General features: G+C 45.7%; 1 protein-coding gene across 3 annotated transcripts in view; it reads left to right on the forward strand.

The window, feature by feature from the left end:
* Window positions 1-24,217, forward strand: part of TSHZ2 (teashirt zinc finger homeobox 2) — a 407,854-nt gene that overhangs the window by 1,465 nt on the left and 382,172 nt on the right. The gene's annotated exons all lie outside the window — the stretch shown is intronic.

Raw genomic sequence — 24,217 nt, forward strand, 5'->3', positions numbered from 1 at the left:
TCTTCTCTTAAAAAAAAGGAGGGGGGGGGCAGGGGAATGCCCCGCAGAACATTGAAACAGCCCTAGTTTTTCTTTGCCCAGAGAGAGTTGCAAACTTTGTAAATTGATTTATATGCTAAAAACTGTCCCATCTGAACCCTCACTTACCACCACCTCCCCCCAAAAAGAGAGGAACAGGTTAATGGATCAGTACAATAGACCTTCTCAAGGATTCCTTTTTTCTTTTGGGTTGCTTAATTGCTTTTTTAATAGTATGCTGGGGTTCTGTTTCTCGGAAGTGTGATATGAAAGTTCATTTTTCTCCTGCCAGACCCACCCACTGAAAAATCAGCTTTCCACTTGATTGCTAGTTTTGATTTGACATTTGATTGATCACCTGTCATCTCACTGCCTTTGATCTATTCATTCTTGATATATATCAATAAATCACTCACCATGGTAACTCAGAGTGCCGGTGACGCAAGCCTTGCCCTCTGGATCCAGAGCCAGACATGCACAATTATTATCTTGTTTGGCTTTTAATGTGGGCGTTTTTATTTCTTTGTGTCCTTTCGTTGAATCAGGGCTTTAGCAAAAAAGCTGAAGTTGTTTTTCTTCCCCCTCTCCGTCCCTACCCTCCTGCTTGAGTTTGAGGCAGCACCCCTCAGGGCTGGTCTTGGGCAGACCCCCTACCACATTTCCTTCTGTTTCAACTCAGGCAGAAGTTCTGTGGAGCACTTCCATAAACTTTGCCATGCCTCCCTCAGCGCAAATCCAAAGTTAGTTACAAATCTGGGCGAAGTGGGTGTTTGTGTCTGAACAGGCTGGACCACCAAGCTCAGCCTCCATCGTGGCCCGGTTCCAGCCGGAATGGCCGTACATGTGCTTTGAAATATCCACAATTATCTTCCCCTCTGAGTGCAGAAGTGCTTCCGTAAACCGCGTAGAGATGGCTTGAAATCGCAGGCGGAAATATCATGTATAAAGCTTGGATTTGTGTATTTCCCAATTGTTTCCCCTTAGAGCAAAATAATTAAAATATTTTTAGTGCCATATGTACTTAGAACTTGCCTAGTCAGCAAGGTGTCCTTTTTACAGCTCTACCTCTTTTTGAAACCGATGTCTCCCTCCTACCCCTGTCTCTTTCTACATGTAATGCGCTTATTTAAAAAAAAAAAAACAAAAACCTAGATTGCTTTGCAATCTGACAGCTTTGGGGTGCACCCTGGCCTTCTAGACTCTGGAAGAGGAAGCCTGCTCTGTCTAGTTCTGGCAATACAAGTATGAGTGTAGCTAGATTATTAGAGATAACGTCCTCATTATTGTTGTCCCGAAAGCAAGTCCTGGGCAACAGTCCAGCAAGAAGTGATACTGCCCTGAAATTACTCTTTTTTTTTTTTTTTTTCCCCTTGGTGTTCCGGTAAAGGCCCTCAACAACTAGGCAGTAATTTAAATTACCAGAATGACTGGACATGTCTCCTTTGGTAAGCTCATTAAAAAAAGTGCGTTGCTCAGAATGGCACTACTTTGATTATAATTATTTTCTGATCAATGAGGATCCAGGTGTATGGAACATAATGCTATATCACATTATTTAAATCAGATCCTTCTCATTAAGCTGATATCTCTTAGTGCTGACTTGTCTGTTTACTGTAGTGTGTGTGTGTGTGTGTGTGTGAGAGAGAGAGAGAGAGAGAGAGAAAGTTGGGACTGTAGTTTCAGTTTTCTAATCTATTGTATCCCTCGCGTATTTATATGTTTACTTTCATGGCTTTTATTGTTTTCACCAAAGAAGTGGAAACCCTTGTCCAGCTGAAAGGGAATAATTCATTTTGTACACAGTGAGGCCCCTCGTACGTATTTATTTGCTCATGTAGTAATAAAGCGGGTATTTTTGCATGCCACGTTTCTTTCCTCTGAAATCATCGATGCCATGCTCTGGGTTAAGCCAAGGGGGTTAGCCCAAGGAAAGTTAGCTACTTTGGGATTCTTTAGCCAGTTACCATCCAGGGAAGCGCCCGAGGTGGGTGCTAGGAGTGTGGCCATCTGAACTTCTACCGTGGCTTAAAATTAAACACCATGCACAACTGTAAGTAATTACCCCCATGGATTGATGCTGAAAGCTTGTTTCTGGCTTGATTAATGAATAATGTAAGATAGAAAAAGCCTGTGAGTGAATCAGAGCTGAGACTATCTTTCCCAAGAACTGTTCGAGGCAATTTGATTCCTTGGCGTTATTAGTTTTAAGTTCCATGTTTCAAGGAATCAATTAGAGAAGTTTCGAATAAAGCAGTTGCCCAGATATAATGAGCGAGAGGAGATTATGAGTGATGGGGAATTTCAGCCTTGATGTGTTATATTTCTCCCCCCTGGAAGAGCAGAAATGTGAAGCAGGCAGTTCTCTTCGCGGAAACAGCTAAGTCAGAACATTTCCCTCCCCGATGTCCTTCTTCCTGGCTTTCTGAAGCTGTGCTATTCTACCATACTATTACTTCGGGCGAGGAAAAAAAAAGTTTAGAAAGCAGCGTACGGTACCCGAGGGGTTTGTGAAAATATTGCAGAATTCTATACCAGCATCTTCCCCCTATCCATTTTAGGGACAATAGAAAAGATGGCAGAAGGGTAAAAGAAAACAGAACAGGATTTTGATTTGTTTGTCTTACAGGCTACAGAGTAGTTACAAATTTTTAATTGGAGGCTTACATGCTGTACCACTTCTGTGTTCTGCAATCCATCGCGGCCCCTGTACACACACGTGTGGTACATATTTTATGTCACCATCCTGAACTGTTGTTTTTATACAATGCCAGCCAATTGCGATGCCACGCAAAATCTTTTGGGATCATCTCCACGTGAATATCTAATGTGCGTATAAATGATAGGAGCCTGCTCCTGCTCACCCAAAGAGATGAAATGTTTCCTTCTTGCTGATTCTCAAAAGCTATCTGACAACCCAGATCTCAGAAAAGTCTTGCAGGAAAGAACAGCTCCCTCCATGTATTTTGTTGATTTAATATGGAGATGAATAATGCAGATTTTGTTTGCATGAGTGTCCTTGTGTGGCAGTAAACATTAGACTATTAGCAATCATTACTTAAAAGTTACAATTTGCACCTTAATAGCCCAGGTTATTTACATGGGAAACCTATTCAGCAGGGACAATTCGGAGTACTGCAATGGAGTGTAGAGGTGACCAGAGCATCTGCCTTTCAACCTCATGGTGGCCCTGACTGCATTAACCAGGGAGGTCTCCGGGCGGGGAGGGGCAGACAGCTCAGGGTGAAGTTTACCTTTAATTTACGGGCAAGTGGGATGAGGTTCAAGAGAACAGAAATTGGGGTTGGATGGAGAAGGGAGCCTGGACCTCTCACTTTGTTTAAACATGAACTTCAGAAAGACAAGTTCACGTCTTGGAGATTTAAATACCACATGCTATAGACCCCTTCACTTACCCAAACAGTATGATTTTTAACAGATGAAGGGAAATAATAAACACACACACAGGGGATCAGCAGCATGAACTGTTCTGGCTATTCTGGTTATTTTAGGCAGATCCCTGAAAAAGTGAAGGACAGATACCTTAAAAATGCATCCTCCACCCAGTGGTTTGGATGGAAATTGATTACTTAAGTGGTCTTCTTCCCCAGTCCCCCCTTGATTTCCTTCTTCCACCTCTCACCTCACCCTTAAGGACTCAGATTGAATGGGACATTTCAAAAGCCCATTTGTTTTAGGCATTTATTGATTTCATTTTTAATCTGCCATATCAGGACACAATACATTAACCCTAATCAGCAGATTGCAAGTGACAGGGAGTTGGAGTGGAAGCGAGGTAAGGGGGTGGGGGCCTCTCAGAAACTTCTGGACGATGCCACTCTCCTTTAGTCTTGGCAGCTGGACCTGGGAGCCTACCTGGGAGGGGGGTAGAAGCATGCCTCAGAAATGCTATGCATTTATTTTTCTGCCAGCCTTCGGGATTGTACTGCTGCTGTCCGGGCAACTCTGACACCCAACAAATATCTCCTAAGCCTCTGGAGCAGCTCTGTCCCTTGAAGTGTCTTGCCCTTTGTCACATTCTCCCACAGAGGGGTATGCTTTCATTTCATCCCCGCTGTTTTCTCCCTCGTCTGAAGGCATCTCTCCCACTGGATGTTACCTGGGATGATCCATGTCTCTTCTCAGTGGTGTGGGGCTTGTCCTCACAGTGGAGCGGGCCTTCCTGAAAGGGGCCCTGGGCCTCGCATTATTTCAGGCCATTGATAGGACGCGCTTCTGCCCATCACCGTGGCTGAGCTCAGGGACAGTCAGCCAGGAAGAGAACTAGGCCCGGTCCACGTCAGTGCCGGCTCTGTAAACAGCTCCCACGGCCCGAGTTAAATGTCCGGAGTGCAGCTTCCTTCCCATCGCTGCGTTTGTACCATCAATTTTATTTAGGTATGCCGTGGTCTGGGAAGACGCAGCCGCTATTTCAAAGGCCATGCCTGTATCCCCCCAAGTCGCCTTTCAAAAGCACAGGATTGCCTCGCAATTTCTATATTAAGACCAGGCATACACAGAGTATCGTTTTCATTCGATGCAAAGTCAGTTGGAAATACATTAAACTAACAGTTAGAAAGTGTCTTGCGTTGCTTCCCTGAAGCCGTGCTTTTCATTACCTCTTTAATTACAATCAAATTGAGCAACTTTTATAAAGAAAAAAAATCACAGCGGTATTAAAAGAAGCTTGGCACACAAATAATCTCATTGCTTCGTGAGCGGAGAACGCTGTTATATTTTTATTTCTCTGGGAGAAAATGCGTTCTCGTTTTCTAATATTGTGATAGCTCCCGAAATGTCTTTTCTGTAGTCTGTACGGGAGAGATGTCCCCTACTTCCTTCCTGCAGCCTGCTTGTCCTGGGACAGGCTTTCCCCTCCATTTTTCAGCAATTTGCAAATTTGCAACAGCTTGCATTTTAAAAAATCATTTAAGTTTTGTAAGTTCCATTTCAAGTTAGAAATTCTCCCGTTCCTTGGAGTGACCTTTGGCAATCAGCTCGTCGGTCGTTAAGGAGCTCAGTCATTCTGACCACAGACGAAATAGCCTCATTGAGGTTGATTACCTGGCTAGTGCAGTGAGGAAAAACATGTGGCTTTACCGGCCTTTATCATCCAACACTGTTTTCACGGGGTTTACCATTCCTTTTTTTTTCCCCCAGTACTGATTCGTCAGGCATTTGCTTTAGGAACTTTTTCAGGGGAAAAAAAAAAAAAGGCGTAGGAATGGCATTTAAGGTGGGTGTTAAGCTATTCTGGGTCTTTCGGAAGGGATAATAAAAATGAGAGACTAGCAGCTCCACTAGCCACTTCTGGAACTGTGTCTGCAAAGTCACAGGCAGGCGTCTGCTCAGACACGTGGTTTCCAATCGCACCTGGACATGAATGAGTATCTCCAGCCCTGAGGCTGCTGTCCTGTGGCTCATCTGGCCAGAGACGCCCTCACAGAGGTCTCAGACTCTGGTCCTTGCTGAAGACACCGTGTACATGGGCAGACACACAGAACAGAAATCTGACATGCAAGTGGGAATCGCTGATGTATTTGTTTTCAAAGCAAACTCCATGGGCGAGATGATTAAATAATTTGGAGGGATTTGAAAATCATTAAAACAGCCATGTGGAATTTCCAGTGGCTGCGTCGTCTCTCAACCTTTTTGCATTCCCCCTACAAAAAAAAAAAAAAAAGATTCTCTGGGCGTCCTCAAATATTTTGTGATGCCTAACATTGTTTAAAATGTTAGAAATTAAAATTCAGGAGGCATGGCTAGAAAATCCTATTATTAATATATCAGTGTTATTTAGCTATACTTAACAACATGGAAATGCAGAATGCAAAAGTTTTAGAGATAATTTGCTTAGAGGAATCACATGGGGAGAAAAAAATACCTGACTCATATTTGAAAGCACTTGTCGTGAATTTTGCTCTTCGAACTGAGAGCTACCTTTTCATCTGTGTTGAAATGCTACTCAGCAATAAAATAATTTTTTTAAAAAGGAAAAACTATTGATACATGCAGCAACCTGGATGCATCTCAAGGGCATTATGCTGATTTTAAAAAGTCAGTTCCAAAAGGTATCATATGTAATATGATACAATTCCTTTTATATAAGATTTTGAAATGACAGAGGTATAGAGAATTAGAACAGATTGCCAAAAGTTGCCAGGCTGTCAGAGGCTGGGGACTCGGGCCCACCTACCCTCTGAGTGAGGAGGGACGGATAGTGGCCCGGGAGGAAGGTGGGCGTGGCTCTAAAGGGCCAAAAGGACTCACTGTTGTGCATCTTGACTTGTGATGGATACATACCCACACCTACACATGGAACTCAAAGCACACACGGGTGTGTGCACACACGTGTAAAACCAGTGAATGCTGAGTCCCATGAGTGGACTGCCTGCCTCAATGTTAATTTCTTCCCTGTGATGTCACACTGTAGATCTGTACCCACTTAGGGGAAACTGGTTGGGGAGGACATGGGATGTCTGTGAATTATTTCCTACCCCTGTGTGTGAATCTGCAATTATCTCAAAGTAGAATGTTTAATTAAAAGGAACTGGGGGAGGGGAGGTGGGCAGCTGCAGATCATGGCTGGCTTTTGCGATTGGATTCTCCGCGTGCCGGATGCCACGGGAGGGGTGCGAGGGGGAAGCCGTGTCATCTCCTTGGGTCATTAGCGGAATGTGGGCACTTGCTGTGTTTCGAGGGTGGTGTGGACTTGGGCGTGTTGGCCCAGCCAGCTGACATACCCGGCCCCTCGGGGATGGTGAGGGGGGTGGCACCTGGAGACAGGAACACCTGCGCAGGTCCTGGCCGGTAGCTGAGTGGGTTAGAGTGTCGCCCCGATGTGCCAAGGTTGCGGGTTCTCCCCCGGGTGAGGACACGTACAAGAATCAACCAATGAATGCATGAATGAGTGAAACAACGAATCTCTCCATCTCTCTCTCAGATCAGTCCGTCAGTCAGGGTGCGTGCCCAGCCTTTCGGGAGGAATGACGGGTGCTCGGGCTGTGGAAGGGTGAACGTGAGGTCCAGTTGCATCCCCCCCCCACCCCCAGTGGCGTTCCTTGTGCGCCTTGGTGTCCCCATCTGTCAGATGGGGACAGGACCGCTCACCTCACATTGCGGTGTGGCAATGAGATGATGGGATGTCAGTGAAGGCCTTGGTGCATCCCTGGCATCCACACTGCATCTTTTTCTAAAGAAGAAAAGAAAGAAAAAAACGGTTTTATTCTTTTTCCTTTTTTTCTCTGTTTGTATCTTCTCTGTAGGAATTCTGGGAGAAATCTCAGCACCACAATTAGTCCTTGATACATATTAGGCACTAAATAAATATTTCCTGATGAATGAATAAATGAGGCTGTAAATAAGTGAATGAATAAATACTTTAATTACTGTATTACTTTGTGTACTAATTAATTACTTCCGAGCATACAGATCTCTTTTGCACATCTCCCGTGTTCTGGCAGACCTCCGCACCAGTCGTGATCAGAACCGCACTTTGAGTATTGATCAACTGAGGAGATATTAATGACAAAGCCTCTGCTTTTAGTCGTAAACTTGTGTTTTCTTCATCATGACGTCATCTGCCTTCAGCCGAAGCAGTGACTCACCTTTTTGCAGTAAACAGTGTTTCTTCATCTCGGAGACAGTGCTTGCTGAAGAGTGAATTCGTAGACTTCCTGGTGAAGCTGGGAGCTGGGATGGAGCCTTGCTGACCCCGGAGGTCAGAGGTCAGAGGTCGCCCTGGCCCTCCCCCTCTCTGCAGGTGCTCAGCCTTCCTGCCCCAAGCCTCCAGCGCTCCCAGCCTCCCCGGGGCTTGGCGCCTCTCCCCCTCCCCCACCTGCAAACCCGGGCTCATCCCCTGAGGCCCCGCCACCGCACAGCTTAGGGGTTGTTAAGCTAATGGGAGAGGGCTACAGGCTGTTTCCTGGTGTCGCCTTCTTCACTTTTTAATTGTCACCTTCAGATGAGTGCCTGGGAGCGGGAAGCACAAAGAGATCTGCCATCTCAGGGAGCATGCGGGAATTTTTACTGCCTGCCTTAGATAACCTGTATTTAACCAACATTCCCGAGGCTCCCCCGTGCAGCCCGCGCTGTGGGGGTGCTGGAGCTACAGCCGTGCGCAGAACGGGCGCAATGCCTGCCTTCTGGAAGCTTGCAGTTAGTGTGGCCGGCGGGTCACATGCAAGCGGACATGTATGTTACAGCATGCCAGGGCGTGGTCCGTGCACGAGAAAAGTTACGAGGGTAAGGGGGACAAGTCCGATTCTCAGCAGAGGGCAGTTTCAGGCCTGTCTGCCAATGCAGGGCTGGGGCCCTTGGGGTGCGCGCACAGGAGGAGCCGCGGGAGGCCAGACCTCCAGGTCGTCTGGAGCTGAGGGAGGGAGGGTGATGGGTGAGAACACCAGGACAGCCACCAGAGTAAGGAGTTGAGGTCCCAGCAGAACCTGGGAGCCTGGGAGGACAGCAGAGCAGAGACACACAGGATTGACATAGGTTTGTACAGGGCCGTTCTGGCCGCCATATTATTTATCAGGAACCAAGCAGGCAGGCCGCTTAGGTAGTTCAAGCACCTACCCACTCCCACGCGGGTGGTGCCTTGGGCCAGGCTGGCAGTGGAAGAGATGGGAGGCGTGGTCCAGAGGCGGGAGGCGTGGTCCAGAGGTGGGAGGCGTGGTCACGAGGGGGGAGGCGTGGTCACGAGGTGGGAGGCGTGGTCCAGAGGTAGACAAGATGTGCTGAAAATCGCAGGTGCTGTGAGTGGAAAGAGAGTAAGCTATAAAATTGTTAAAATCTATGTTTATTCTATTAATATTTTCTCTCGTTCTTTCTTTTCCTTCTCTCCTCTTGTTATATATCAAGGGGTTACTGCGAATTGTCAGTCTGTGGTTTCTGAGCCAATGTAGAAATCAGGGACAGTGTTTGGAGTTGCGTTTATTCTAGACTTGACTATCCAGGGGACGAGGCCTGTCTTTTCAGAGCACGGTTTCTAGGGGCCTGGCATCACCTCTTCACCCACCTCCCCTCGGCGCCACACAATGCGGTGCCAGGGCCCTGTTTCTCTCCCATGTTCATGCTGTGCGACACTACACAGCCTTCCTCCCAGACTCCCAAGGTCCTCCTGGCAAAACAGACCCTCCAGAATGGTGGGTTTCTACTTCTCCTTGGGTTTTTACAAGGATTCGTTGAGATAAGACAGAAAACACGCTTAGCACAGTGCCTGGTACCTGGTAAGTGGCCAATATATTTCAGTTAAGATATTAACAAGTTAGTAATCGTCCCCATGTCTTCATTTCCTTATCAGTAAACTAAGAATACTAAAAGCTCCCTCGGGTCCTTGGGAGGAGCAAATTATCAGCACCAGCAAAACACGTAGGACAGTGTCCTGTACACAGTAAGTGCTCAATAAATGTTAAATTACTAAAATCATCACCGTGACTGAACTTGGAACCCTGACGGGTTCTCAGGTCTTACTTGCTTTCTGTCCACAAAGTCCGTCGCACGGTTGGTGCCTATTACGTGTTGTTTGATAGAATGAATGATGGTGCCATGGTTATTGGGAGTTAACGCGAGAAAACCAGGGAGGCGAAGGTGCGTGTCTGGGAGGAAGGATTAGAGGTCACTCACAGGGTCCCCCATGGCAGCCCCTGGGGTTCACTCCTCTACCCCAGCCTGCCAGACCCCTGTGCAGCATTTCCATTAGGAAGGCAAGCCCAGCCCTTAGCACTGGGAAAGCCACAGTTAGTTTTAAGTAGCGCCAATTCAGGCCCAAGGTGAAAACAATGTCCCCTTTCGAACATGGCTCAGTCTCTCTGATTTAATCAGTAAGAAAATCTCCCGGGGTGTCAGCCTGTCTTAAACACCTCTCTTCTTGTGCTTGTTTGTCCGAAAAGAGCAGACCTCAGATTCAGAGACTTTAGCAGACAGTATCCAGCGAAAACTAAAATGCTAACACTTGGATTTTCATTGTCCAGTTACCATCCATTATGGCAAATGATGCTGATTTTCCACTGACCGTAGTGGCATACATTTTCATTTTAAAATCAAAAATGTGTAAGTAGATAAAAGAGGGAGTCGTTACGAGGAAATGTATAAAGAAAGTGATAGTTGGGGGGAGGGCTGTTGCACAAACCACGAGAACGGGGCAGGATGACTCAATGGGAGGATGCTGTGGACACCCAGGGCCTGAGCGGGGCAGGGGCGGGTGAAGCAGCTGTGTGCAAGGCCTGCCAAGTCACACTCAGGTCAGAGACGCCCGCCCGGAAAGCAGAGGCTGTCATTAAAACTTCAAAAACCGTTGGAAATGAGAAGGAACTTCCCCTCCCAGGATATCGGAGGGAAACTCTGGAAAGTCTTCACTGGCCCAGGAAAGTTTGCAAATATGGAAGGACTGGAAATAATGTTCTGGTTCTGCATCTGGAATAAACCAGTGATTCTCATCCTTCCTCTGGTCTGCTCGTCATGTGGAGAGCATGTTAAAGTGCAAATGTGCGGATTCCCAGGCCAGAGCCTAGGAGTCCCGAGTCCCTAGGATGGGGGTGAGGCCCGGAACTTGCATTTTAAGTACCCACTATGGCTTTGAATTACAGTATTTATGGGGGGAATCTAAGTTCTTTCCTCTTCTTCCCACTCCTCCCACTCCTCCTCTCTCTGTGCCCCCCCCCCACCAATGCCAAAGTACTTAAATATTTCAAAAACTACTTGAGAAGTCCATTTTCATTTTTTGCTTTTAGTCAACATTAAAAAATGTAAGTAGTCTCTCTCTTCATGTGCACTCTCTCACGGCAATCACCTCTGTTTGTAGAAATGGCGGGGACTGCTTTCTCTAATGCATTACAACCGAGAAAAGCACCCATTTATGCACTTACCCACCTAGTGACAGCCCCGATCGTGAGAGCCCAGGGAACCCCTCTGTGACGGGGAAAGACGAGCAACCCAGCAAGCGTGTAACAGGGCCTCTGTCAGGTAAGGAGCCAGCTAGCACCCTAGGGACTGGAGTCGGGAGACAAGAAATTAACAAAAGCGACCCCCTAGGTCTGGTTCTTTATTTGTTACACTCTGTAACATTCTGGAAACTCTGTTAGATGAAAACCTGGCTGGCTTCTTTGGAACCACGTCCGCGCTCTTGTTATCCTTTTCATATTTTCTCATACTTCAGTGCTTTCTTTTCTTTCTTTCTCTTTTTTCTTCATTAATTCCCTCTCTTTCCTGATTGTTTCCAGTAATAGGACTTCCAAGCCTTTTTTCTGTCGAGCATCTGTGCCTCCACGGGCGCATATGATGAAAATGATGATTATAATGATCATTGTCATGATGGCTACTGTTTATTGACCTGGATAACAGTAAACCAAGAAGTATACACTGAGTAGTTAATATTTGCCATTCATTGGCTACAGATAAGTCGTTTACATCAAGTCTCCCTACAGCATTGTAAAGGGCGGATATTATTATTATTGGCCAATTGACTACACAAGGAAATTAAGTTTGGGGAACTTCAGGTAGCTTGAAGATTGCACAAGCTTTGCATTAGGATATTGAAACCTGAGTCTGCCTATCAAGAGGCCAAGTACTCAGACAGTGTGTTCTGTTTCTTCTCTCAATATTTAATGCTCAACAGCAAAGAGTCACATAAATAAATGCTCACAGTCTAGTACAGATACGTGGAAGCCACGGGCATGAACTGAAATTTAGCATTTCTTTCGAGTAAAAGTAGGTCAGTTGTGTCAAAGGGAAAAAAAAAAAAAATAAGAGGCTCATCCTGCTTATCTAAATTCCTAAACGGCATCTTTAAACTTTGAGTCTATAGAGATTTAAAAAACTAAATAGGATTTTCAAACCTCTTGCGTTTCCCACAGTGGCGTTGTTCATAAGTGCATGCCTGTTTTATTAAACAAAAGTGGGAGAAAGAAAAAGCAGGCTAAGCCCCAACACCGCCCATCTGGGGTGTCTCAGCCAGCAGTCGCACTCACCCACTTCCTACAGCATCTTTGCGGACGTGTTGTGGAGTCGGACGCTGCTCATCTGTTCCCCATAAATCCCGTGTAGGCTCGTGGCTCTTCCTGGCCATCAGAAACATGGGCCGCATACAATGGCAACATCCTGTTATTTTTTCTAGCAATGAAAAACGACCTTACAGATGTCCGCTTTAGAATCTCTTAAAATATTTATGGCCAGGGTCTGTAAAGGTGTTTCTTACTTGTAAGTATTTAATTATGGGTAACATTTCAATGGGTACCCTGAGTAATACGAAGAAAATAAATAAAAAGATGACCTCAAAATTTAAGAGGTCATATCTCAGAGGGAAAACGTTGCTTACAACAGAAATCATGAAAGGATCTTTCATGATAAAATCAACAATAGTTTCTAGTTGGCGGTATGGAGGAGGAGGTTGTTGTTTTTTTGTTATTTTAAAATATAGGTAGCATTTTTTTAAATTAATGTATAATCACATATAATATCCTATTAGTTACAAATGTACATCACAGTGATCTGATATATATATATATACATATATGTATATAAAACAAAATGGTCCCCACAATAAGTCTAGTTATCTATCATCTGTCACCATACAGTTATTAAAATATTATTGACTATATTTGCTTTGCTGTACATTGTGTCCTGGTGACTTATTTTATAATTACAAATTTGTACCTCTTAAGCTCCTCACCTGTTTTGCTCACCCCTGAAGCTCTCCCCTCCCTAGGAACCATCAATTGTGTCCTGTATCTATGCATCTGCTTGTTTTGTTTTTTAAATGCCATATATGTGAAATCATGCCATGTTTGTCTTTCTGTGGCTGACCTATTACAGTTAGCGTGATAGCCACCGGGTCCATGCATGTTGCTGCGAATGGCAAGATTTTGCTATTTTTAATGGCTGAGTAATGTTCAGTTGTATATACTGAAGGAAAACTCTGATTCCAAAAAGCCTCCGCTGCCTTGCGGCATACCTCTTCAGGGGAAAGGCTAAGGGAGTAAACCCCGACAGAAAATCCGGAGCCGGAGTCCCTAAGGCGGTTTGACGTTGTAGTCAACACCGGCAACTCCTGCGGCGCACCTGAAGCCAAGCTGTATTGACTCCGTCTTTCCCTTGGACCCTTCAGCTGCGAAGAGAGGGGGGGTCTGCTGCATGGGCAACAGCAGACCCTCCATATCACCCTGCCCAGGCTCTGTAGCTTCAGCTTCACTGGAGAGGACACTCCAGCGTCATCACAAGATGTCGATTCAACACGGGAGGAGACAGATACCGTGTCACTCCCGAGTCGGACTGCACAGCCATTCTCGGCGGTGCAGATAGACTCTTAAGAAGCTACACCATCGTCTCTCGAGACGGACGGCTGCCGACGACGACGACGACGACGATACGCACCATATCTTTACCTATTTATCTGTCAGTAGACACTTAGGTCGCTTCCATATCTTGGCTACTGTAAACATTGCTGCAGTGAACACAGTAGTCCCTCTATATTGCGGTTCACTTAACGCGGCCTCACTGTATCACGGGATTTTTAAAAATATTATATTTAATTATTGATCGCGGATTTTTTGCTATATCACGGGATTTTGCGGCACTGTATACGTATGTTGTTAAAGTGACGTAGGTTTAAGAGTGTAGAATATGTTTAAGAACATAAGTAGTGTTTATAAAAGTGTGGGAAAGGTTAGTAAGGGAGTGGGAAAGGTTAATAAGGGACTGGGAGCGGTTTATAAGTGTGCAGGAAGGGTTTCTAAAGCCTTAAAATATATAAATACTGAAATAAATGTAAGGTTCCTACTTCGCGGATTTTCACCTATCGTGGGGGGGGGGGGTCTAGAACGTAATACCCGCGATAAATGAGGGAATGCTGTATAGGGATACATAATGTCTTCGAATTAGTGTTCTCGTTTCCAGAAGTGGAATTGCTGGATCATAGTTTTATTTTTAATTTTTTGAGGAAGCTCCATACTGTTTTCCATAGTGGCTAGACCATTTTACATTCCCATAACATAAGTGGCCTTTTGAAACAAATCTTTGTAATAATACAAAGTTTGGCAAACTGCCTAGCTATCTGATTTGAGGTTATTTTAATGAGAAATGGAATGAAATTATCATCCTATTTTATTGTCTTTAACATAAATCTTTTCTTTATTAATATTGGATGAAAATAGTCAATTGGATAGAATAGAAGAAAGAACTATAATAAGATGAGCTTATTTCACTTGATCAGTAAATTTCAGATATAAAGGAATTAAACTTTGCAGATCAAGTTCAGTCCTCTTTAAACACCAGACTTAAAATCTCTAGGCCTCAGTCCTGTGAAACAGAAATAAGGAGAGTGATTACTTTCAAGCACTAGTACAAGGATTTAAAAATGGATACTTATTAAATACTTAGAATATTGCTTAGTGCATAGTAAGTGTTCAGCAAGTATTATTATTTTCCCCATCACTCTCTCCCCAGAGATATGCACTATTAAGAATTTGGTCTGTATATCTCCCATTATTTATAGTTTTACCTGCATATGGAAATGTAGCTGGGAGCATTATACTTTTATATATGTTTTAAAATTTTTTATGTAAATAGTTTCACACTATATTTTACAAATTGGCTAGCACTCTATGTAAGTAAATAGGTAGGGAGGTAAAGAAAGAAAAAGAGAAGAGAGATTTTTTTTAAATAGAGCTAATTCACTTTATATGCTTTATATCAATAATATCTCGCCATAAGCGTGCCCATTTTTTGCTCATCTATCATTTCCTTTGTTAATAGGCATTTAGCATATTCTAAAGTTTTTACTATGACACATAATTCTATACTGCATATTCTTGGGAAAATTTACAATTGTCATATAAGTAATTTACATAGAGAAGAACACTTGTGAGATTTTACTGCAGTTAGCAAGAGAATCAGTTGAGAAAAATAAACAACATTTGAAGAGCTAATATCTCATACTTTGAATGCCACGGTGCCTTTGCTGAGATGTACACTCCCCTAACTAACAACGTAACTGGCTCATCTGCACCTAGTAGGCACTTGCTACATGTCTGCTTGAAGTAAGTAAATGCAACATGAGTAAAATATGTCAGTAATCCCAGTAATGAGTGTGGCTCAGCCAGCCACCGACATGCCTCGACTGCAAGAACAGCAGGAAAACTGTTGCTCGCTGCTGTGGGGTGGGGTGGACGACAAAGACAACCAGAAAGAAAAGCAAGAATAAGAGAAAAGAAAGTATGTCTGTCCTCAGAGTTTGTAACGGATGGAACTTCTTAGCTGGAGAGCTGGCGCCTTCTGGGTGCTGGAACTCCGGGGGTGTCAAGTGTGAGCGGGCGGGGTGAGGAAAGAATTTTGCTTGGCCACGTTTCAAGGTGAATCATGCACAGGGAGCCCTGAAGTTGGATGCGTCCAATAGTTGCCGGGCACTTTAGCAAACACGTTTGTGGGGGGGCGGGGGGGGCGCTGCCTGGTCCTGGGGGTGAACTGTTGATAAGGCAGCACCCCGTGGTTCAGAGGGTCTGTGTGGCCCCAGGGCCTTTTCACAGCCAAGGCCAGCGTCACCCCCAGAACGCGCGCGCACACTGTGGTTCTGTTTCATTGAGGCTCTGAGCTGGGAACACGCACGTATTGTGTGTGCGGTGGATGCGAATATGGTTCGCGCACGGCTTGATTAGATGTGTTGTGAGTGTGCCTACGTGCGCCCGGGGCGGGCGAGTGTAAAAAGCTTCCCCACGTGAATGCTGTGTTTGCGGGGGCCGTGGTCTGGGCGTACGTTCGTGCCGAGGCTGAGGTGCTCATGGTGACCTCGAAGGCGATGCCTAGTGTGTTTCCCCAGGGAGCCTCCGGGCGCCGCCCCTGCCCCTGCCCCCCTAATGATGGCCACCACTGGACACGCGCCACACACCGAGGTGACCTGCACAGAAAATGAGCACTGGATGGGGAGGTTGTCGGTGACAGATGCTAATACCAGGGAGCGGGCTCTACACCCTGCCGTAATTTCCGTTTCCTTTTCCACGTCCAGGACTCAGCTTTCAAACGCTGGGGCCGTTTTATGTGCCGTACCCGGGACGCAGGAGCTGTTTTGGTTGAATAACGCACATGAAGGAGTGCGTGCGTGAATGAATGAATGAACAAATGAATAAATGAAAAGCGGTTATTTATGCTTCCTGGGGCCTGTGGCACATTTAGATCCCCGGTCAGGTGTGCCCACAGGGCTGAGTATGGTAGGTTCTGAGTGAATGTTGCTGGGTGGCTGAGTGTGTGCACGCGCGTTCACATGTGAACATGTGTGCTTATCTGAGAAGCAGGCTCGCAATCCTAAGAAAACAGTTCCCTGGTGGGGTTTTTATTCTTCCTCTGCGATCCCGCAGGAGCACCTTGTCTGCTGTCCCTTTGGTTTAATTATTGTTCTTTGAGAACAGCATGGCAGCCCTTCTGTTTACTGTCAAACCACAGCCACAAACGGAGAAATAGAGAATCCAGGGGGAAGTCTCTATTATCCAGGTACGGGAACTTCCCCGAAGATATTTCTCTTGCAAAGACGTGAAAGGAAGGTGGAAAAGTTGGGGATCTGAGTTTCCAAAGTTGCCAAAGACATAAAACCAACAAAATTGGGTTGCTCCTCCCATAAATGTTTAATAAGTTTTATCATCTTGTGACTAAGGTTAAACAAATGTGAGTCCTTTGAGGAATTATTTACTGGAAGCAGAGTTATAGCATCAACATCTGTGTTTCCAATCATTTAGATGAAGAATAGATCAGATAAATCATGAGAAAGTTCAACAAAATAACTTCTGTATTATCATCCCTGGAAAAGAATACTGTAAGTAACTCCATTAGGTGCTTTCTCGGTTGGAATTTAGGCTTTTTGTGGGGGAGGGGTTGGATTTCTCTTTTTAATCCATTTCATTATCTTCAAAGAATATGTCTTTACTTTTTTGTGTGGAAAGTTACCATAAAAACATCAACAATAGAAGGACTTAGAAATTTCTCTCAGGGAACCTGGCTCCTTCAGCCAACATTCTCATTTGGGAACGGGCTAACAGTTCCAATATATAACATCCATATAATTTAACCTCATAAATTTCTCTTTTTCACAGTGATGTAATGGGGAGACTGACCTGGAGTTTGTAAATGTTCCCTGCTCAGTGCATTCCCCTGGGCAACATAACATTCTAGACAGTGTTTTATGTGCCCTGATTAAAATATAACGTATTCTTGCATTTCCTGTGGACCGACCCGTTAGGACTCTTAGAAGGACGTTGAAGGAACGGGGAGGTATTTTCAAATGTATAACAATGCTCTGTGTGAGGTATTGTTGTTTTTTTCCCTCACTCTCTCTCTCTCTCTTTTTTTAAAGTGATCTAATTTTCATTTTAGACCACAGTCCCCTGAGCTCCTTGCTCAGGAAAAGTTTTGTGCTTTGGTTTAACTTCTGATGCTGCCCCTGCACCCCGATAAATAAACAGGAATACTTGTTTGTGACTCTCATTTGAATTCTTGGGCCCGGACTTGAGCTGCTCCCCTGCCACGGAGGGAAGGGATTGAGCAAGCTCACGAGAGTCACCCCGGCTAAAACCGTAGCGGGGGAAACGCACAACCTCCTTTATCAAAAGAAAAAAGAGATTAATGAGAATGAGGGGAAGAGCTTCCTATAATTCTTGCATCATGAAAACGACAGCCAAGACAAACGCAGGGCTGAGGAGAAGTCGGTTTACAGTTGTTTGTATGGAAAATAATGTAATAATTAATAAGTAACAATACAAGGATCAGCTGTGCTTTGTGTGGCCACAACTGTAAACAGTTTGCCCCACCCCAGCAAACCCATTTGTGGATGGAGCTGTTTTAATGTTCTATGAAAAAAAAAGCAGAATAAAAAATGAGAGGCAGCCCTTACTTCCAAAGGAGCAAAGGAAAATTTACATGGTGAGGGCCTGAGCTTGAGACTTGGCTGGGCCGGCACCAATGCTGCCCGATAGATTTTCCAGGGTACAAAGCTCACTCCAGGAATAACATGAAGGAGGCATGGAAACTGTGTGAGAGAGGGAGGGTGGATGGATCAAACGGATTCGTGGGAGATAAGTTCCTTGAAAGGAGTGTATATATTTGAGAGTCAATCTTTTTATTCATTCAACAAGTGCTTGTTAATTTCAGAGGTTAGTAATGGAGTACCTAGAATGAAACCAAGGAAGGAGAGAAAGATGGATAGAAGTGTGGGTGGATCGATGGATGGATGGATGGTTGGATGGATAGATGGACAGATGGATGGATGGTTGGGTGGGTGGATGGATGGGTAGATGGATGGATGGATGGATGGATGGATGGATGGATGGATGGATGGACGGATGGATAGATGGACAGATGGATGGATGGTTGGGTGGGTGGATGGATGGATAGATGGATGGATGGAAGGATGGATGGATGGATGGATGGATGGATGGATGGATGGATGGATGGATGGATGGACAGATGGATGGATGGTTGGATAGATGGTTGGATGAATGGATGGTTGGATGGGTGGATGGAAAGATGGATGGATGGACAAATAAATGATTGGATGGAGGGATGGAGGGATGGATGGGTGGAAAGATGGATGGATGGACAAATAAATGATTGGATGGAGGGAGGGAGGGAGGGAGGGATGGATGGATGAAGATGATCTATGATTCACTAAGGAACTCAAACTCATTTCTATTTGTATGTTTGTTTGGTTCTGGATCTAATGGTTCATCTGCCCTGATTTTATCCCAGGCAGCCCCCAACATGTTCATTAGTGATAGTTCCCTGATTTCTCTTCTGACTGATCCTTCCTGAACCCAGGTCCCTCCTTTCCTGCACGATAGCCCTGCTCAGCTCTTACGAGCAATAATTGGTGTGGAGGTGTCCAGACTTTCCCCTGATTGGCCACTCTGCGGCTTTTTTTTTCACCTCTCGCTACAACCCTGCATGGGATCAACCTTTCCTCTCTTTTGTTCCCTGAAATAATGATAATCAGACGTGCTGACATTTCCCCAGCATCCACTCCACCCCAGGCCCTGTCCCACATGCTTTACGTGCACCTGACATCATTTAACCTTCCCCTCCACTGAGGGGACAGACACGTGCTGATATCCCCCTTTTCCAGGTGAGGAAACAGAGGCACAGAGCTGTTCCGTGATTTGCTCCCGTAGCAGATGTAGAGAGAAACCAGGACTTAAACCCAGGTGTGTTTGACTCCCCAGCCACACTCAGTACATAACTCTAGAGCCCGTTTTTTATTTTGATGAGCACGCTGCAGCCTGTCACAAATCATACATCATCTGTGTGACTCAGGTGAGCGCCAGCTCCGGCACATGTGGTTTCGTAGACCAGAGGGTTGGGGCTGGGACGGGTCTCCGCCTCTGACTCTGCCTTCCTTCCTTCTCAATTGGAGTCCCCACACATGGCGAGTGCAGTGGTCACCTAGCAGCACCTGGCTCTGCGATTCTGGCAGAAGAGAGCACTCCTTCCAAGGCTCTCCAGCCACTGTCCTGGGTCTACATTGGCCCGCACGGGTTTGCCCAGCAGATTATATAGATTGCGTATATAGTGTGCCTAATGCATGCCTGGCACATAGTAAGTGCTCAATAAATGTTACTGTGGTGGTTGTGAACTTCTAGAATAGCAGCATTTAACACCTCTGGAGAAAGAGATACATTCTTTTGAGGGTTCGTTTATGTTTCTGGGCACATAGCTTAATAAACAGGTTCCCATGAAGTGGAAGTCGGGGGGAAGCACAACTCCTGGAAGGAACCGGCAGGGTTCAAAGAACCACATGCGCTGAGTCTAGCTCACTGTGGCTGCTTTTTGGTTAGGGCCGCAAGTTCTTGGCAACTTTCATTCCTTTTCAGGCTTTGATTTATTTATTAATTAGGCAAAATGGGAATTGACGAGCCTGAAATGATAAAGATGCTCATGACTTAAAAAAAAAAAAATGTTTTTGTATGTCAGGAATGAAGGATGTGGCGAGGTTGAACGGGAGAGAAATTACTGTGTCAAAGTTAACCCGCGTGGTGTCCCGCCCCTGCTTTTCCCAGGGCAGGAAAGGTGGTAACATACGGGCTTTCGTGGCTGTTGAGGAAGTTGGGCGTTTGTCTGACGTCTTTGCTTGTACGTGGCGCTTGATCAGAAACTAACTGGTTGGATGACAATGTGCTTTCTTGCTGAAAAACTGACTTAATAACACGTATTGTGCATGGGAGGTTTAGAGAAGGCTTTTCTCTTATAGTTTATTCTTCTGCATGGCGTTGTGTGCTCCTAGGCTGCTGACATATGCGAAGGAAACAATGTGTTTACGTGTGTGTGTGTGTGTGTGTGTGTGTGCATGTGTATGTGTGTGCAGCACTCCACCTGCCGCATACCTTTGCCGGTGGCTGAGTTATGTGTGGATCTGAGGCTCTGGGTCCTGGCGGCTCTTAATTCAGTCCAAGGCATACCTAATGCTCTGCAGAATCCATTCCCGGTTAGTAGCCCCTCACTTAGTGTGTTATACAAGCTGCTGGCAAAGGTAATTATACTTAATAGGAGCCACCTTTGATTTAGAGCTGCAGAGGTGAGTAATTAAATTGAGCTGCAGGCATGGGGGGTGGCGTGCAACCTTTGATTGGGGACGTTCGTAGGGAGCAGCTGGGATTGCTTACAAGGGCAGTGCTTCTCGGACCCGTATTTGTCACCCAGACTGTCTTAGAAAGACAGTCAGGAGTCCTGGGAGAGAGGCACTGAAGGCATTGTGCAGGCAGCGGCAGGATGGGGGGACTCCCCTCCCCGCAATGGTGCCTCCCAGCGCGGGTTCTGCACCTCCTTGCTCACCAGCTTATTACAGATCACCTCCATGGACAGTCACAACCCCTACGGGACTGGTCCCGCCTGGCAGACTGGCAGTCCTGAGATGTCTGACCCCTCCGGACACAGAAGCCTGGGTCTGCTCAGGCACCCGTAGCAACAACAAAAGCTTCCCAGTTTCCCCAATCCCTTAATGGTGGGCTTTGAGATGGTCTGGTATCTGTAAGGTTTCATTTCAGTCCTGTGTGTGGCTATTACTGCATCTGAAAGAGAATTCATATACATGTGTATATGTACGTAAATACAAAGATGTATTTCTTTTTTGCAAGCCTAGCTTGATTTTGAAAAATATGCATGGGCTGTCCTTTTCCAGTTTCTGAATTCCAACACCCAAGCGAAAGAGTTTCTGTGGGACAGAAGCAGCCTGTTTGGTGACAATGTCACCTAGAACTGGGACCAGCCCAAGTGTCAGCAGACATACTCAGTAGGAAAAAGTATCGACTCCAGCGGAAACTTAGAGGCTTCCAAAGGATTCCCAAGCTGCAAGATGGGCTGCCCAGTCCAGACAAATCTTAGGAAAATCCCTCATTGCCTCCCCCCACCCCCAGAGGGGAAGTCATGGCCTGACACCTTCAAGCTCACACTGTGGTCTGTGGACTGGCACCCTGGGCATCTCCGTGGAGCTCGTTAAAAATGTAGACTCTCAGGCCCTGCCCCAGGCCCACTGAGTCAGAATCGGCTCATTGATGAGACGCCCAGAGGATTCCTGTGCACGTTACACTGCCGAGGAGTTAGCCCGCAGGCCCCTGCGTGGTTGGGTCTCACCTGCCTTTCCGCCCCGACATCCCCATCCTGTTCTCTCCTCCTGCGCTCGCTTGGCTTTGTTCTGGCCTCATCACCAGCATGCCCACCCAGCTGTCCCTTCCTCTTGCTCTAGCCAACACCTTCACCTCATTCTGGTCTTGCTCCAGGAAACCTTTCTGACTCTTTAGACTATGTCAGATCCAGCCCCGCCCCCAGCATTGGCCTGAAAGTAGCGTGTACATTGCTGCTTTGCCCTTTTCAGGGCTGATGGTTTATGATTCGTGGGCTGTTTGATTCCCATCCATCTCTCCCTGCCCCTGTCCCCGCAGATAGTGAGTTCCCTGAGGTCGGGAGTTGTGGCTGGTTCTGTCACTCCCATGTCCCGAGGCCCTGGGATGGTGTCCAGCACGTACATGGTAGAAGCTCCAGAGAGACTCATCCAACAAGCAGATGCATACGACCAGGCTACATAATGAGGCCTCTTATTATTACTTGCTACTCAGTTTATCCCTTTAGGAATTGCCAGGAAGTTTCCAGATCTTCTCTTTATTTAATTCCAGGTGACAAGAAAACTCACACAACAGAGCTACTACTTACCATTGTCCACACGTTGAGCATTCTCCTATTTAAGGTTCACATTATATAAATTTTATTAAGGAATGAAGGAATACACTGAGTCTTAAAGCAGTAATTTCAGCTCGAACATTAGAAGACATGCTCCATTTTGAACTGTGACACCAAGGAGGGTGGTGACATGCTCTGCCTGGGGCTGGCCTTCAGCTTGGCTCTCTAAGAGGTGCAGAGTTCCCTAGCCACCCCATTAGGATGAATCTTGATTGAATGCACCTACTGTGTGCTAAGCGCTATTGCAGGCTCTGGGAACTACAATGAGCAAAAGGCACCAGGCTGCTGCTCTCATGGAGCAGAGGCAACGTCCATTTAAGACGCAAGGTGATGGGAAGGGCCAAGAAGAGAAATCCAGGCTGGCAAAGGGAAGGAAGGTGAGGAAGAGGGACTGTCCTAGTGTAGGGCCTCTGCTTCCATCCCTGCTCTGTCCCCAGCACTCAGCTCAAGGTCTGGCATGTAATAGGTGCTCATTTAACATCTGTTGTTGATGGACCTCACTATTTACAAAGGGGTCTGAGCACTCTCTGTGTTGTATGTGACCATAAAACAGAGCAGGGAAATGGGCCCATCTGGGGATAGGATTTCTGACTCTGCTGTCCAGATTATGCTTGTTCTAAGCCACAGATTCATGGTTAGAATCATCAGAATCACCTCCAGAACTTTCAAAAAAAACCCCACAAGTGTTGAGCTTATTCCTTAGGGGAATTTCAGAATTAGGATTTCCAGAGGTGGGACACAGCATGAGTTTTTTAAAATAATTCCACAGTTAGGCCTGACCTGTATAGTTTGAGATTGCACTGCCCCACCCAGTTGAAATAACACCGTCTGTCACTTATGGCGTGCCTACTGTGTGTCCTGCCAAGTACTCACCCAGAGAGAAGATGATGATGATGATGATGACGAAAACAACCGTTAATATTTACTGTGTAATTGCTTTGCACCAACTATTTCATCTTCATAACCATCCTATATTTATATACATATGTATTTTTCATGTCTCACTATGGAAATTTCAGTCAGTTCCAATGAATATCAGATATGTGATTCTGAGCAGGGATTGACAGATCACGGCCCAGGAGCCAAATTCAGGACACCTCTTGTTTTTGTATGACTTGTGAATCAGAAAGGCTTTTACAGTTTTAATGTTTGGAGAAAAGCATGTGGCAGTCTGTTTTCTTCCATGTTACATAAGTACCTACACCATGTCCTTGATTCTGCCTTCGGCCTTGCAAAGTCTAAAATATTTACTATTTGTCCCCTGGAGGAAAAGTTGGCTGCCCCTCACTCCAGAGCGTTATTTTCCAACTCGCTGCATGCATAAGGTAGTCGTATGTAAGATCATTTCAGGTGGTACAAGCATGATTTTTTAAATAGTTGTGGTTTTAATTTGTTGTACATCAGAAAGGAGAAAGTATAACTGGCACATTAAAACCATGATTTCACGGGTATTATTGCTGAATCCAGTGTAAAGAAAAAAAGAAAACGAACCCATTTGAAGTCAATGTGGAGAAAGCAATAACTCAAAGTACAGGTAGTCTTGAGATCAAACAAAAACCATGAAGATGAGAGAGAAAACATCCACACTGGTTTTCAGGGCCAGAAAGTTCTTTCCATGTTTAATATTCTGTGGGTCTGAGCTCTTAGAACCCCTGCTTTTTAGGGCTTTTCGATCTTGCGTGGCCTCTTCCAGCACTCGGATTCCACAGAAAGTTTCCTCCAGAGACCCTGGCCCAAGCTGGGGGGTGTCCAGGATCCGTCACAGCTCAGAGCACAGTCTTCCTGTGTTTTCCTGCTGCTGACTGAGGAAGACAGATGAGTGACCCGCTGGTGGGTTCAGAGGTTGGGTGGGAAGTCTCCAAGGCTCTCCCGTTTGGGCAGGAGCGGGGCGGGGCGGGGCGGGGGGGGGGGCAGGATTTGATAATAACTCTTGCTATTCTGAGACTCAGACAGCAGAGATTGGGGACAGCAGGATGGAAAGTCACCTTAAGGCAGCTAAGAT

The sequence above is a fragment of the Furipterus horrens genome, unplaced genomic scaffold (genome assembly GCF_987537825.1).
Source record: "Furipterus horrens unplaced genomic scaffold, mFurHor1.1.pri manual_scaffold_8, whole genome shotgun sequence".
In the NCBI taxonomy this organism is placed as follows: domain Eukaryota; kingdom Metazoa; phylum Chordata; class Mammalia; order Chiroptera; family Furipteridae; genus Furipterus; species Furipterus horrens.